The sequence below is a fragment of the Scatophagus argus genome, chromosome 19 (genome assembly GCF_020382885.2).
Source record: "Scatophagus argus isolate fScaArg1 chromosome 19, fScaArg1.pri, whole genome shotgun sequence".
Taxonomy (NCBI): Eukaryota; Metazoa; Chordata; class Actinopteri; family Scatophagidae; genus Scatophagus; species Scatophagus argus.
In genome coordinates this window covers 18797530-18813213 of record NC_058511.1, presented here as the reverse complement: position 1 = coordinate 18813213, position 15684 = coordinate 18797530, and the positions used below count along the sequence as shown (strand labels likewise).

The window sequence follows — 15684 nt, the reverse complement described above, 5'->3', positions numbered from 1 at the left end:
AGCCAGATATTTTTCTCAGGAGTTGGTGGTGACCAAAACAGAACTAAAAAGAGAGAAAATGGTGAACTTGTATTCATCAGGTTAAATCCAAATGAATGCTGGATGTTTAAATTGACAGCTGTTAATATATTGCATATCTGCCATGTTGATGTTGATCTTGTGTTCAAACAAACAAACAAACAACAACAAAAAAGCAAAGCACAACTTTTCAGCCTGGTATTAAGTTACTCTTTGTGAAAATGTTTAAGAGAAAAGTAGAAAATAAATTTCTGTCACACAAAATCATATTTCTTTATTCTGGCTTTTGACTAGTTGCCTTTCTTTTAAATGTCACTGTTAATTACAGGATCATTTTAGCTCTTCAAAAATAATTCTGTTAACAGGAATGAACTGGTCATGTTTCTTTCATGCAGGTAAGACCAGAAGACTCCAAAGAAATCCATTCCTTCATTTCTCAATGAAATTTTCTTTTCAGCTGTAGAATTGATCCATCTTTCAATTCTCTTCAGTCTTTCAGTCAACCAGGCTTTTACCCCAGACTCCCTGTTTGAAATTCGTTTTAAGATTCTTTTCATAAGGTAAAACATACGGCATAAAAATCAACCAAAAGATGTCATTTGTCAAAATTTAAAAGCTATTATTATCATCTGACCTCTTGACTGTGTGATAAGTCAGTCTATACTGTGGGAAATCTGAACACTCTGATGTAGGCTACTTTGGAAACTTTTTGAACGCTCTCACACTGAGCCGATCGCCTTTGCGCATCCGCCCTTCCTCCCTCCTCCGTGAGGAACACGCCCCAGCCCTCCTCTTGCACTCGGTGCTCCTGCCTATCTGTCTCCACACTGATCCGTGGGGTGCTGAAGGAGGGCGCTCCGGACTACTTCAGCAAGGCTTACTGAGAGAAAAGCAATGATGTCGCCTCCTAAGGACGCCTACTGACTGTTTCTTTTCGCATGCTCTTTGCGCACCTGGCTGTCAGAGCGGATCGTCCGGGTCGGAGCCCTCCTCGCTTCTACATCCGCCTCCGAGGGAGATGAGGAGAGGCTTTCTGATCTCCGCTGCATCCCGGCTCTTCCTCCTGAGCGCCTGGCTGGAAGGGTAGCCGCTGTGTCCCGAGGAGCATGCCGAACAGGTAACCTGAACCACAGTCATCTCTTGTGTTTAGTTATGTGTTTCAAAAATAGTGTTTGCGCGCGGAACGCAGAGGATTAGACGTAATAAAGATACTCATGAAGAGTTTATGGTCACCTTATGGCACTTTGAGGAGTGCTTTATTGGTGCCCAGCTGAAAATTCTTGCAATTTACAAGCCTTATCAGCATGGGTAAATAAATTCTTACTCTTACACATGAATTATCAAGTTGCATTAAACTTGAGTCCTCCCCAGAAGCACAGCTGTACTGGGGCTCAGTAATCACACAACATGTATTTTTCAGAAAATCTTTACAGTGCAGAATTCTTTCTTTGGATCATGAACTTGTCTCCACGTTCAGAGTTTGAATTTGATTTCAGCACAGTGTCTTCCTGTTCCAACACTTGTCACTGGCACTGCCCTTCTGGGAAACAGTGAAGAAGATAAGCCCAGTATTAACACATTCAGTGTCCCAGCTTTCAACATTTCATACTTTTTTTTTGTTTGTGTTTGTGTCGGTGCACCATCAGTCCTGTCTCAAGAGATTTATTATTGTCTCAGGCGACAGGCGCTATTTTCAGTGCTGCTGCATGTCATCATTACTCCGCATTAAACTCTCTAATAGGGCTTTTGTTATTAGTTAAGTGCCCAAAGCTCTGTGACAATCTGCAGAATAAGGATGAAAAGACAGAGTGCAGAAGTGCAGGGTAATGAATGACATTAGGTGTGTTGGGCATTTCAGTGCTTTGGTTTTATAGTGACAGCATGAGACTGGGGTTTGTGTCAGCTCCTCATGATACTTGGTTATCCATGTTGTTCACTGTATCTGCCATATTTCAGGCTTGAACATGAACTCTGAGAGTGCCGTGAATTAATAGAATCAGTAGGGAATATAGACTTGTCACAACCGTTTCTGTCAGTGCAATAGTTTCCCTTCCACCTACGGTTACATTGTATTCTTTAAAAGATCATGATCACACTCTAACCTCCATCAAATATTTTCAGTTTCCAAGTTGTAAACAAACCTTAATGTAGTGTTAGGAGATCAGAAACCCTCGTGAATAATTTTTGGGACGTGTGTTCTTAATAAAGGCTCTGAACAGCACTGTGGCTGAAATTCCACAAATACAGAACTCATGAGTTGTTTCAGAAAACTGAAAAGAAGATATAATCTAGGAAATGATGGCTCTGTAATATAGGGGATCAGGGGATTGTATCCTCACTGACCAGTGCATGAAGGAGCAGCGTGCATGTTGATGCGTGGTTGCTATGGTACTGCAAATGGTAAATATAATGAACAAACAGTTATGTTGTTCTCTTTTTCTTCACGGCTAGAAATGTAAGGAAGCCTCTCAACAAGTAAAGATGAGTGGACATATATTATGATCACTTTAAATAGCCCAGTCCTCCGTATTCACAGAAAAAAAAATGCAGAGGTCATAATCTTAACGCTCAGTTTAGTCATTTAGGTCAGAGGTACAGGACGATCATATTTAGTTACATTACCTCACAATGCATCACAGTGTGGAGATTGAGATTGGAGAACAGTGGCTGAAGGTCTAATTTGAGTTAGCAGCAGCCAGGGCGGCATATTGTGCTATTCATCTTAATGACTCCTGTGGACAGGGTGGCAGTGGACATTGAGGAAAGGCCTGCAAATGTTCTCTGGTGACCTTCTTGGAGTAACAAATGGAGTGCAGACAAAACAACTGAGCCCAGCTCGCGAAGCTGCCAGCTCCAGTAAAACTGTGAAAGGAGAGCAGGAGAGTGTTAAGTCTATCAGTCTGATTTTACAGCAGTCTGTCCAGTGCGTCAATCTGGCCGCTCCCTTATGCTTGAGCCAGTTATTACATTTCACTCACGTTCGTAGCGCTAATTGAATGCATCCAATATTCAGGCAGAGACCTACCTACTGTACCAACATGACCTTGGTTACCAAATCCCGATAACTTTAGCAAGCAAGACTCTTGAGTGGAGGTGAGGCCCAGCGGTGTGCTGTGTCATCACTCCAGATTCATGATGGTCCACCTGCTACGTCCAATTTACAAAGACATGTTTGGGTAGCTACAACATGGATTAATTTCTGGTTTAGCAAGCAATTACGGAGGCAGGAGGAAGCAGACGCAGAGAGGAGGAGGAGGACGGTAACCCTGTGGGATTGAAATCTGAGCAGGGTGCAGAAATTTGTCAGCCCTCTGTGCTGACACCCTTATCCAAGTCATCTTCTCACAGGATGGTGATATATGACTAAGGTGACCGTCATCATTATTCACACACTGGTCGTCTTCTTCTTTTCCCTGGCATGCCTTCCTCTCGGGTCTGATCAAGTGTGTTCTATTATCTTGCGGTAATGATTTGTAGAGGTCTGTGGTGCCGTAGCATCTGAAGGGCGCGTTGCGGTGCCTTCCAAAACAATATCATAACACACATCCATTAGCCATATGGGTTCCATTCTGCAGATTTGCTTGATGTAATTTCAGTGTCCTCCCACAGCGGAGCCCCATCGCAAGTCTGGATTCATTTAATTGGATTGTTTTTGGTTTTTCTACACTCTTCTCAAAAGACTTGTTTCCATTTAATATTTAACTTGTGGTTAGAATAAAGGCTGCAACTAAGAAGATTACTTTTACATTGATAATTTTGCTGGTACAATATTTCTGAGCAACAGTCCAAAATGGTACCTTATTCACTTTAGAATGATATAAAACAACAAAACAATAGCCAAAACCAGAAAATCTTCACATTGTAGATGATGGTACTGTGGAATATTTGGAGCTTTAGTGTGATTTAATTGATCATTTATGATCAAAATCTACAGTTTTCTGGCGATCCACTAGTCGATTAATTGACAGTTAAAACTGAAAATTCATCCTTTACAGTCGAAATAGTAATTCAACAAAAAAGTATTTACAGATGGACATGTATTCAATCATATGCATAGAACATGGGAAAACATTAGTTTTAGAGGGAAGAAAAACCTTTTCCACAAGGTGCAGTGACTAGATTTCTTTCAGAGCTTTGAATCACATCTTCCTCCTCAGTCATCCCCAGGCTTTATCACTGGATGGAGTTTAAAGATGTAATTGAAAGCTCTGGACTAAATCTAGTAGGTGGATTTCTTGTCATCTGACGACAATACACTTGTTCACTGGTTCGTATCACTTTAAAAAAAATGTTACCCGTGTCTTAAAGGTACCCCCTGGATTCATTCAGACGAGAAACAATTCTGTTTCCATTCACTGTTACTCACCAAAACTCATCAATTTTCCTTGAGGAATAACAGTGTGTTCATTTCCTTCCTGTTGCAGCATTTGCAAAGCTTTCTGGCTCCATGTTAGCTACAGTAGCAGTGCTATATTCTCTGGCATGTTGTGTGGCTGGCTGTCCATCAGTGGAACTGCAGTATTATTAGGGTGAGTCAGTGGTCACATCCTGCTCAGGGTACCTTTAATCTTTTACAAATGCTCACAAGTGTGAAATTTTCAAGGAAGGTTTTTATCTTTAAAACTAAGTCCTAGAAGTCAGTGGAAATCGAATAAAGTCTGTCTTCATAAAACTGAGTGCAGATTTGTTCAGCTAACATCGTTTTAAATTTTTCCCAGTTTTAAGTGTAGTAAGATGTGAAGCTACTAGATTTGTATTATCAATAAACAACTGTGACTAGAGATGTTCACAAACTAAAAGCAGGTCAGGAATATAAATCTGAAAAAGTAATGGGCCATAAATAGATCCGTGTGGCGTTTAAGGACAACATCTTTATGCTTCAGCATAAAGAACTGAGCTAACATTATATAGTAACGTGTCAAAATGGTTGCAGATATTATGTCCGATGTACCTGAGCTTTAGACAGACTGTGTTGTTGATGTCGTCAACTTTAACATCCAAATCTCGGTATGTAAAGTTGACGACGTGTTTTATATTTTTTCTCAATGCGAACGATGAAATGCGGTAACTGTCCCTCCCACCTGTGGTTGAAGTTGTGCTGGTGTTTTGCATGGATCCACGTTTATCACCGCTGCTGTGTTTACTGTGTAATTGTGAACACATAAATAATGGCAGCTGTTATGATGTCTCTCCCTGTGCTGGATTTCTTATTGACTCTCCACCCTCTCCTCCATCTCACCTCTACCTCCTACCACAGCAGCCACAGCCTGACAAAGAGCAATAAGTGTGAAACATAGAGCAAACAAAGCTGTAGTCCAGGTGGATGTGGTGTCTGGAAATAAAACATGATCTTCCATCTAACCGTGAAGATTGTTCATGGGCCTGGGTTGCTCAGTGGATTGAGGGTAGTGCAAACAGTGAGGGCTTTCCCATGGGGGTCACTCATGCTTAATAAGCACTCAGGGTATCAGAAGGTACTTGTGTTCAGTTAGCACTGTTATATCAGCTGTACCACGATACAACTGAAGAAGTGTTAATAAAACTGTGCAACTGGAATTTTGAGGCTGAAGATTTAACATATATCTTTCAGCGGTTTTTAAATCTTAAATGTATTACTAAAAGGAAACATTTTAATAGATCCTTTTAAATGTGATTATTAAAGTCTGGACTATGATATATACCCAGCAGAAAGTCTCCGCAGGATCTTAAAAAGCGTTGAAAGTTGATAATTAAATGTAGATACAGTTAAGGCGCTTAATGAAGTTGTATATTATAAGTTGTATATTAAAGTTTGCATTAATTTTATCATTGCACAGGTGAGTAGTGGAAATATGTGTAGTTTATTCAAATCCTGCTTACTCACTGCTGCCTGATGATGTCTTGTAAAGGTACCTTCACACCCAGGTGTTAAAGCACCCATGGGAAATACACGGTTTTCAGACAAATGATAAGGAATTTGTTTTGAGTATGCTGCTCTTTGTATGAGACGGTGAGCTTTGACGGGGATCAATGCTCCCACAGGTCCTCTAATCAAACAGCGGCAGTGGGATGCTGCATAAAACTTTGCATAGAGCTGCTGCTAAAGCTGTGTGTACACACCAACACAGAAATATGCATCCTGTTTATTCGTTTCAGAAAGCTGTACTAAAGGCTGATTGTACTGTATAAATCTCTGTTGATGTGAAGAATGGCAAAGAAGGAATATTGCAATATTATTGATTTTGTTGCATTAGAGATGTTCACCAACTTGAACAGCTGTCATTACATGCAACCCGTTCCAAACTGCTGTGGCTATTTAAAGCACCTGTACCACGAATTCATCAGTTTCACCTTTAAACCATCACTGCTGTAAAATGGTCAGACTTCAAGGTGGTGATGAGGTCTTGAAATGCATGGAAAGGGCCTTGAAAGTGATCTTAAAGAGTGTCAAATTTAACTTCAGGATTCCTGCATATACTGTGAGAGCGTTCTATTGTCAAGGTTTCAAGTGTTTGCTGGTAAGTTTCCTGCTTTATTTTGTAGTTTTTCTGCCCGTGTGTTTGTTTTAGCTTCTCATTTCCCGTCTTTGTTTGTTTTCGCTCCGTTTTTGATTGCTTGCCCCACACAGATTGTTTTCACCTGTCCAGTCCCCTTTTGCCTATGAATAGCTGTGCCTCTTCGTTTTGATCTATTACAAGCTGGACTCCCGGCTTCTTTTAGTCTGCTTCTATTCATCAAAGCCTTTTGTTCACCTATTTCTCGTGTCAGTGTGTGCATATTAGGCAGTCCATTTTGTAACATCTATATCGAGCAGGAAAATTCATTCTTGACCTTGAAAAAAAATTCTCAAGGAGATTTTTTCCAGCACAGCTATCAACCATGTCATGGTTAACACATCTTGACTTAAAATCTAGTATGTCAAATTTTATTTGAAATTTTAAATAATAAGAAGAAATTAATTAATTTGTATATATATATATATATAAAAAATAGGCTACAACTATAGACGGCACTATTACCACAAAATATACTCAAAAAAAGATTCAAATCAAAGTGTATCCTAAAGAATCAAAAGTATAATAAAGTATTCAGAAGCAGAATAACCTTTGAATTAAGTAATGTTTGGTGTTCCTGTACAGAAAAGCTGTTATGCTGAGGCCTTGTTCACACGTACACAATTATTTCTTAATTCAGTGTTTTATCTGATGTATAATACAGATCAGTAATGTCAGTATGTAGTGGCTTTATTCTGGATTTCTGTTAACTCTGTGTTCAGGCCTGCGTCAAGTCCAGCGGATTCAAGTTGACAACTTCATTGTATCCTGAACTATTTCATCACCACTATAGGTTTTGACTAACATTTTGACTCTTTCAGCTGTGCTGGTGTGTCTCAGCTGTAAGCCCAGTATAGATATCTAATTTGAAAGCAAGCAAGCATCCAGAACACAGAGGCACAGACAAAAACTGAAACCCTGCAGTTCTGTGTGTGTGTCTGTGAGCTTTTTCATCCAGCCCACTGTGTTGACAAAAAAGCTGATGTCTGTCTGCTCCAGCTGTCTGCAGACAGAGGGAGAGGCAGCATTAGTGTGTTTTCCCCAAACTTTGGCTTTTGTCGAATCATGGCTCAATACCTCCTCTCTCAGCAGTAGCACTGCTGCTGCTGAAATACAGCCATAAAAAAGACAATCCACTCAAGCTTTATTGACATGCATGGACATAATGCTGCTATACTGAATGCAGAAATCACTTATAATTATACTTGTAGCAGAGAGCTGATTTACTCGGAGTCATTTTAGCAGAGTAATGGCATCTCAAACTAAATGAGAGGTAGGTTCATCAAATTTTGCTGTCTCTTGGGGCAATTCAGAACTAGCAGAAAAAAAAAGACAGAATGAGAACTTTCTCTTTTTTTGCCTGAAATGTTGTTTTTTTTTCTTCTATTCTGAAAAAGGGAGGATAATTAGACGTGATGTTCTCTGACATTATCATACAAATGAAAAAAGTGATGGTGGGGGGTTATTTATGGATTGTCTCAGGAATCAGATTTGTCCCAGCAGAGCACCCTTACATCTGAAGCCTGCATTTCAAACCCTTGGGTGTGCACACGGGTTTTGTCTGGCTGTCAGTGCCTTTGTCTGCACGTTGCTTAATTCTCTGCAGCTATCTGCCGCTATCAATTAGAGCATTTATGGGGAGGTGCTGTGAGAGTTACCATGGCAACCAATGTCTTTTGCAGTGCGTTGCATCCCCCGCAGGGCTGTGGATGGAGCGCTTGCAAGTATTACTGCGCAGTACATTTTAAAGATTCAAAATCTTCAGCTCCCAGGGACAGAAACAATGAGCATGAAATACTTAGCAGTGTTGGCAGACTTGTACTGTTCGTGGACACAGATTTTCCTCAGCTTCTTGGCTCTCTCTCAGTTATTTTGAATGATAGCTAATAGTTTTGACAATATAAGGAAGTAGCAAAAGTGTTTTGCAGGCAGAAGTTGTAATTTACTGGAGGTAAGCCCAGAGTTATATAGCATATACTTTCATATTACCTGCTCACACACTTTTACATGCTGCTTTAAGATTCTGTCAAATGAAAATGTCAGAGTTAACGACTTACTGTTGTCCTGAAATACACTTTATGACCAGTCATGCCCTGGTTTCTTAAAATATTAGGATTTAGTGGTGAGTATTACATTGAAATGTCTTTCGGGGATCGGAGCCAGAGGAAATGCAGGTCATGTCCTCTGTATTTAGTTTCAGATTTTTAGGAGTTTTAGAGACTAAAGGGACTTAGTGTTCTGCAATTAAAAATGATACGCAGTGGCTGTTTCACAGGAGGGTTCTTGTATCTGTGAGCACAATATGTTTGAATTTCATGAACCAGACTAACAGTAAAATAAATAAAAGTATTTTGTCACAATCAGGAGGAAGCTTTGAAACAGCATTAGCCAGGGCAGTGTGACTCCCTCTCACTCTGTGTACAGCAGACATGGTCCATGGTCCATGATCTGAAATTAGGCGGGCACATTTGTAACGCCAACTCAGAGTTTATTTTGGCTGTGATTGGATATTATTTTAGCTCAAATAGGATTTGATATTTTATTTATATATATATTTATTTATATTTGTATTTATATTTATATATATATTTATAATTCATTCATTTTGTGTATTGAGTCAAATACCCAAGAAAATGGCACACAAATAGTGAACATGGGCAGTGATACTATTTACTATTTAAGGAGGTTGAATTGCTCACTGACATGTTTGCAACTTGTTGCTATAAATTAAACATTGATTGGTTATCCGCTTTCATCTGAAAGCCAGGTCATGATTCATTCAAGTGATTAATCTCTACACAATTTATTTTTTATATATTCTATATTTTGTCATACTTTATCATTCAGTACTTTATACTTTAAATACTTCATTGCATTTATTTTTTATTTATTTATTTTTTTACTCTTTGTACTGATGCTACTCAATAGTGAATTTCCCTTGGGATCAATAAAGCATCTATCTATCTATCAAATGACCGATCAGACAGATATTCAGTCTCAAAAATTTACAGAGTGTCCAGTTGATCTTAATTTGGACAGTGTCTCCTTGGGTTAATTTAGACATATGCTGTATAAAATAAAAAACCTGTATTTGTATGTTTTTTTCTTTGTGTTGTTTTCTGAGAGAGGGTTGTATTGCAAAGGGGCTGTGGTATTCCTAAATCCTGACTGAAGCCCTGATGATAGACTCTGACAGTTAATTCAGTCATCTTTAAATTTGTTTTTCAAGGAAAAAACTATTCAAATAAGCCAACTCCAAAATTGTACTGTAAATTGTGCAGGATTGTACTCTGGCAGTAGGGAGAAACTTTGGAACAGAATATAGATTTCCATGTACAGAATTCAAATTTTCAGAAAATGGCTGTGGCTCTGTCTGGGATCAGCAGACTAAGAGTGGTCCACCTCAACCATCCTGCGAGAAGAAGGAAGTATTTAGAGGGTGTGGAGAATGACGCTGATGAGCAGTAATCTGAACTGTCTTTGGAGTGAGAAAAACACCAGCAGCCTCCTTCTGTCCCAGCTGTGAGTTATGGCCCTCCTTTATCTGATGGAGCACTTAGTCTCCAGCCCAGCCTTGTTTTCAAGTATTCTTTTCACTTACGCCCGATCGATCGCTGTTGCCAAGTGTTAATGATGAGTCATACTATTAAATGTGATGACCTGCGGCCGTATTCTATTACCTTGCTTTCTTGCACAGGCAGACCCTTGTAATTAAGGTTAAGTAGATGCAGTAGGAGAAGCAGGTTGGAGCCAAAACTCAATTAAAAATAGCCTTCGCATGCATGCCACCGAAGAAGAAATGTTGAACACAGTTTAAAAGTTTTAATGCTTTATTGGTTTCTGTCACCTGAGGAGATGAATGTTTTCGTTAAAACTGATGCAGAGATAAAATACTGCTGTACAAGTGGCAGGATAATCATTTACTGAAAGTAATGGCCAGTGCCAGCTTTTTAAATTCATACTGTTTTCATTTTTTTTGTTGTTGAGTCTGTTAGGAATGTGTGGTGGAAGATGTAATGCAGAGGTCTCTGGTCAGACCGAGGGGTTTTTATGCTCATTAATAATGGAATGTGACAAAGTAGGATGTGACAGTGTTGCCTAATTAAAAAGGATATTAGTGTTCCTTCTTTAAATTGAAACAGATGTGTAAAAAAAAAAAAGCGGAGTAGATAAGTGATCTTTTTCCACTTTTATCAGCTTGATGTCAAAACTCACTGATTCCCATAAGACTGGCTGCCACGGGGGACAATAAAACCACATGTGGGTCATCTCATATAGTGCCTGGATGACTTTCATTTGATGCCAAGCTGATGTATTCACACAGTAAGATCAGTTAAAACCCTTTCATTAGATTTATCTGTATCTGGCTGTTATCAGTTTTCTATTGTAAACTGCTGAGATTCTCCTTGATATCATTGATATAGTTATGTTACAGTGGAGACAGAGAGATAGGAAAAGTGCTAGTGCAGCTAGTTTACAAAGAAATGGTCCCTTACCCTGAACATGACTCTTGTAGTTTTACTCTTGTAGTTTTTATTTGTTTTATATGCTTACAATGGGATTATTATCTTTTACATCATTTCAAAGTGTTCATTTGTCATAGGTTTGTACACTGACTCTTGTGGATGAAAAGTTTAAGAAGGTTGATATCAAAGGTTTTGAATCAAAATTTATTCATTTGTTTATGTATTTTAAATCTGCATATGGATGTGAGAATCATAACTCTGGGTAATCCTTGGGTAGCTTCTCTTATCTGGATTACAGTAGCTGCACAGACTCTTATTTTGAAAAAACAGGATTGAGAGAGTGGAATATGATATGCACCAGATGTCCCAGGACTGTACAGAACCTGTTCCACAGTAACAGTAAACAGTATCAGAGTATTTTCCTCAACCGTCATGCACTGTTCATAGTGTGCTGTTTTGGTCCTTAATGTATGAAAGATTGATGTCTTTTTCAGGTTTTACTAAGGGGAAACAATACAAGGTGCCCACCTACAAACACCACTGTCAATTTTATTTTTTTCCAAGGTTGTATGAGTTAAATTTTTATGAGATTCAGTATCACTGAGCCAACGCTGCACACTGTTCCACTGGGCATCGCATTTTGTGACATTTTGTGTTACCATCAGAGGTTCAGTCAAAAATTGGAATATTTTAGTGGCTGTGTGATGGCATTTTTAAGGTATACTTTTAAATTTTTCCACCCTCACAATGTGAACAGGGTTCCGAAAGCACAGTAGTACAGTAGTACAGTATGAGTTCTGCAGTTCTGGGACTGGGAGGCGGGAACTGGTGCACATTGGCGCCCAATTTGAGAGGAAAAGAAATATTTCAGACTTTAGTCGTGGATTCATTTCCGAACATGCAGTCTTTCGCAGACAGCAGCAGCCCTCACAAGTTTATTGCAGTCTCATGTCAGTGCTGCAACTCTGCATTCACATCAGCTTTAAAGTGCTCAAAGGGATTTAATAAAGGACGTGTCAAAGGCCATAAAGGCTGGAAAGCTGAAAATATTCTGCAGTCAAAATAGGGAAATCCTATTAATATTTAATGTGTTCCACTGGGACAGAGCTGCAGACAGTTTTTCCTTTTTTGTCGCTTAGCTGTGTCATGTGTAATCACGAGCCAGACCTACCTGCTCTGGCAGGGAAGCAGCGAATTTCAGAGGCCACAGCAGCACTTTGAGGATTGGTTTTGGTTTTCAGAGATGTTGACGAGATAAAAAGGCGTTACTTCAGTGAGGTAATAGAATTTTGCTGTACAGTGATGCAGCATGTTGCTGCGTGGCTGAATGAAGAAGTAGTGGTTGTGGAATGAAAGTTTAAAAACATCAGCTTATCAGTGTCTTCTGATGCTCATGTTGTAGACTGGTGACCTTGTTGTGTTGGGGGAGGGATAAACCTTATTTAGAACTTTGCAACAGCTCAGATATTGAATAAACTGGTCTTGGTTTGGACATGAGATGACTTCAAGTAGTAGAAAAATGTAAAGGTAATCGGAAACTTGGAAACAAAAGCTATACCCTCTACTGATATTGTCACACCTTAGTCTGTGAAAACGAAAGCTAGTGATTGTTGGACCTGTGGAGAGACAGGCCAAGCTAGTTGAGTTAGTTTATTTTGTTTCAGACTATTTCGAATGAAATATGTTTTACCATGATATACAAGGTAAAAGTACTGTAAATGGAGTCTGGTGTTTTTGAGGAGAGTGCTTGAATGGATGTTACTGAAAAAGGCTCTTACTCTTTAACAAAAGGTCTCCTCAGGGATCCTTTCTATAATGCTATCACACACTTAAAATAACATTCTGAGCCTGTCAGCGGCAAAAACAAGACGCACTTTGATGGGCGCCTTCGCCTGCTGCTGTAGCCATTGCAATTCGGACCAGTTTCAAAACTTGTTGTACCTTTTAGTCTTTTAGACAACTAAAAATGGAGCCCAGGATTAAAAATTCCAAAATTAACCTTTCACAGAGTGTCCCTTTACCCTCCCTCAATATTACGACTTTCATCCAACATCACCCAGAGGCCACACATCTTTCTAATGCTGAGCAAGCTAACGCACCAAAACAAACAGTAAGACAACACTAAACATAAAAATTACAGCTTCCAAGTTTGAGGGTGGGTAAAACACACCCATTAATCGGAATTAATGGGTGTGTTTGTTCTTTACTCCTAATTTGGATGTTCACAGAGGTCTTCAGTATTTCTTATTTTCCTGAGGGTTCTTTGGAAAAAAAGTTATCAGCATTACAATAATCCACTTTTCAAAACCATAGCCAACTATAGCTGAATTCCAGTTCACTGAAATATAGAAAATCTAAAGCCAAATAAACACAATGAAGACTTCGGCTGTCTGTTTCCACCGTAACAAGCTGTCAGTTTTCCCCCCACAAAGCCATGAAACCTTCAGAAGTGAAAAACATTATGCAATCTGTTACAATTCAGAAAAGAAAAACAGGTGGGAAATGCTTCTGTGTCCCCTCAGGACAAGACTTTCTCCTCACAATCACATCCAATACATCAAGAGTTTTTGTCACAGGATAGAATGAGGTGGAAATGTGCTTCAAGTCAGGGTACAGAACATCCACTGGGATGTAACCTAGATGTTTTATCTGCTCAGATCTGCTGCCATCCCTGCCATATCTCTGACTCAGTACTGTTGCTCTTGTGACCTTGGGGGGAACAGAGAAAGATGACACACACATATATATATTATCCTGCAAAAAGAAATCCAGTAAGCTCAGAGCCAGTTTGTTTCAGGCTGTAGTTGTATTTGTTCACATATGGGGGGAACATTTACACAAACACCTGGAGACTGTCTGCTTGGGTGATGCTCCTCTTGGGGAAGCTGCAGTTGTATGTTAGATAGTATAAAATCTCTGAGGCTGCAATTATAAGTGCTGAAGGAAACACAGCAAAGTGTTCAGCCTTCAGTGCTGTTCTGCTGATTCTCCCCTTTCACGTTCCTCTCACCTGCACAGAGCACAGCAATGAGCTTTCTCCTCAGCTGCGCTCCTTCAGCACACATATCACACTTGATCGTTTATTTTTTAATTTACTGGTAAATATAAGGTATGTTAACACTCATATATTAATATGATTATTCATGTGATATGTCATAATTGCCCATGTGATTCAGAACAAGCAAGCAAAAATTAAAAACTAAAGAAAAGCATCTCTGAGCTATAGTTTTAGTGTATAGCGTGCAGGTCAGGGAAATACATTATGTTCTGAGATATCTTCACTTCTAGTGCTTTCCTGAACGTACCTGGCCTGCACTTGGATATAGGGTGGGAAAAGAAAGAACACATTCTCTAGCATTAATAATGAGTGCATAAGTGGTTGTGAGAGGCATTCACATGTTTCATCCACTTTAAACACAGGGCTCTCTCCACCATGATGATCTGAGAGGTTTGATCACAGGACGTGCAAAGTTTTACATGTCAATACAGCATCTCAAAGACTCCAGCCAAGAGCAGATGATGTCAACCCTGATTGCACAGAAACTGGGTAAAAGGAAAAAAAACAAAACAAAACAAAAAAAAAACAGAATGCAATGATTTGCAAATCCTTTTCTGCCTCCATTTAAGTAAATACAATTGATATGATAGCTGCAACACATGCCAATAAAGTAGTTGCAGGGGCATGTTTACCACTGTGTTGCTTCACCTCTTCCTTTAACAACACTCAGTAAGTGTTTTGCAACCGAGGACAGCAATTGCCAAAGATTCAAAAGTGAAATTCTTTGCCATTCTCATTGTTTTGTTTGTAAAAGTCTGCTGACAGATCGGGGAGGAATTTTCCATTACTGTTTCATACATCACCTCTTTCTTCACTCTTGCGGCTCACAGAATGCCCTCTCTGTTTTTTGTAATTCAGACATTTCACAAAAACTAGTTTATTATTCAGTGAGCTGTCTCCAGAACAGGAGAAACTGTATTCAGGTTATCAGTGGTTGATTTCTCCGTGACGGAGCAGGAGTCAGAAGGCCCAGTACATGCACATTATTGTGCTGGCTGCTGCACTCTTAGTCTTCCACCTTGTTGATAAGAAGTTTGGTCTCCTCAGTAGTTTTTCCGCAGTACGTTGCAGTGTGTTAATCCCGTCTTCATCTGTAGATACTGTAAATGTCAGACTGAACAGCCTTTATTTTTGCCAGTATACCATCCATCTCGGAAAATCTTGTTAGAATGGCTCTATAGCCTTCATGGTTTCAAGTTTTCCATGTTTTCACTTTTGTCTGTATTATCTGCCTGTGCAAGTCATACAAAGTCAGTCCACGACATGTTTTCTTCATTAGTGAGCCCTCCAGCTGTCTGTTGTTGTTCTCAGCTTCTTCTTTCAGCGTATTTACTTGTGATACATTTATACTTTCAAACTGTTACACTATTTATGAAATCGTTTAAGGACTAGAGCAGGAAAAACCACGACTGCTTATAACGAGAAGCCATTCTTACTTGATATACAGGCTGCACTTGCTGACTGTGGGCACCTGCAAGAAATGGGCCCGGGGTTGCTATCCTATTCAGCCTGGCTAGATGAATGAAGGACAAACTAAAAAAGAAGAGTGAAAGTATGAATGCAAACTTTATAGGAAGTGTAAAAAGTGTGTGAATGATGTTTGGGTCAT

At 39.4% G+C, this 15684-nt stretch overlaps 1 protein-coding gene across 1 annotated transcript in view; it reads left to right on the top strand.

Annotated features, from left to right (window-relative positions):
- The first annotated feature begins 646 nt into the window (after nt 1-646).
- LOC124050819 (heparan sulfate glucosamine 3-O-sulfotransferase 5) overlaps nt 647-15684 on the top strand; it is a 68869-nt gene continuing 53831 nt past the window's right edge. Inside the window, exon 1 of the mRNA XM_046373696.1 lies at nt 647-1135. The gene's annotated coding sequence lies outside the window, so the exon portion shown is untranslated. The remainder of the gene's footprint in view (nt 1136-15684) is intronic.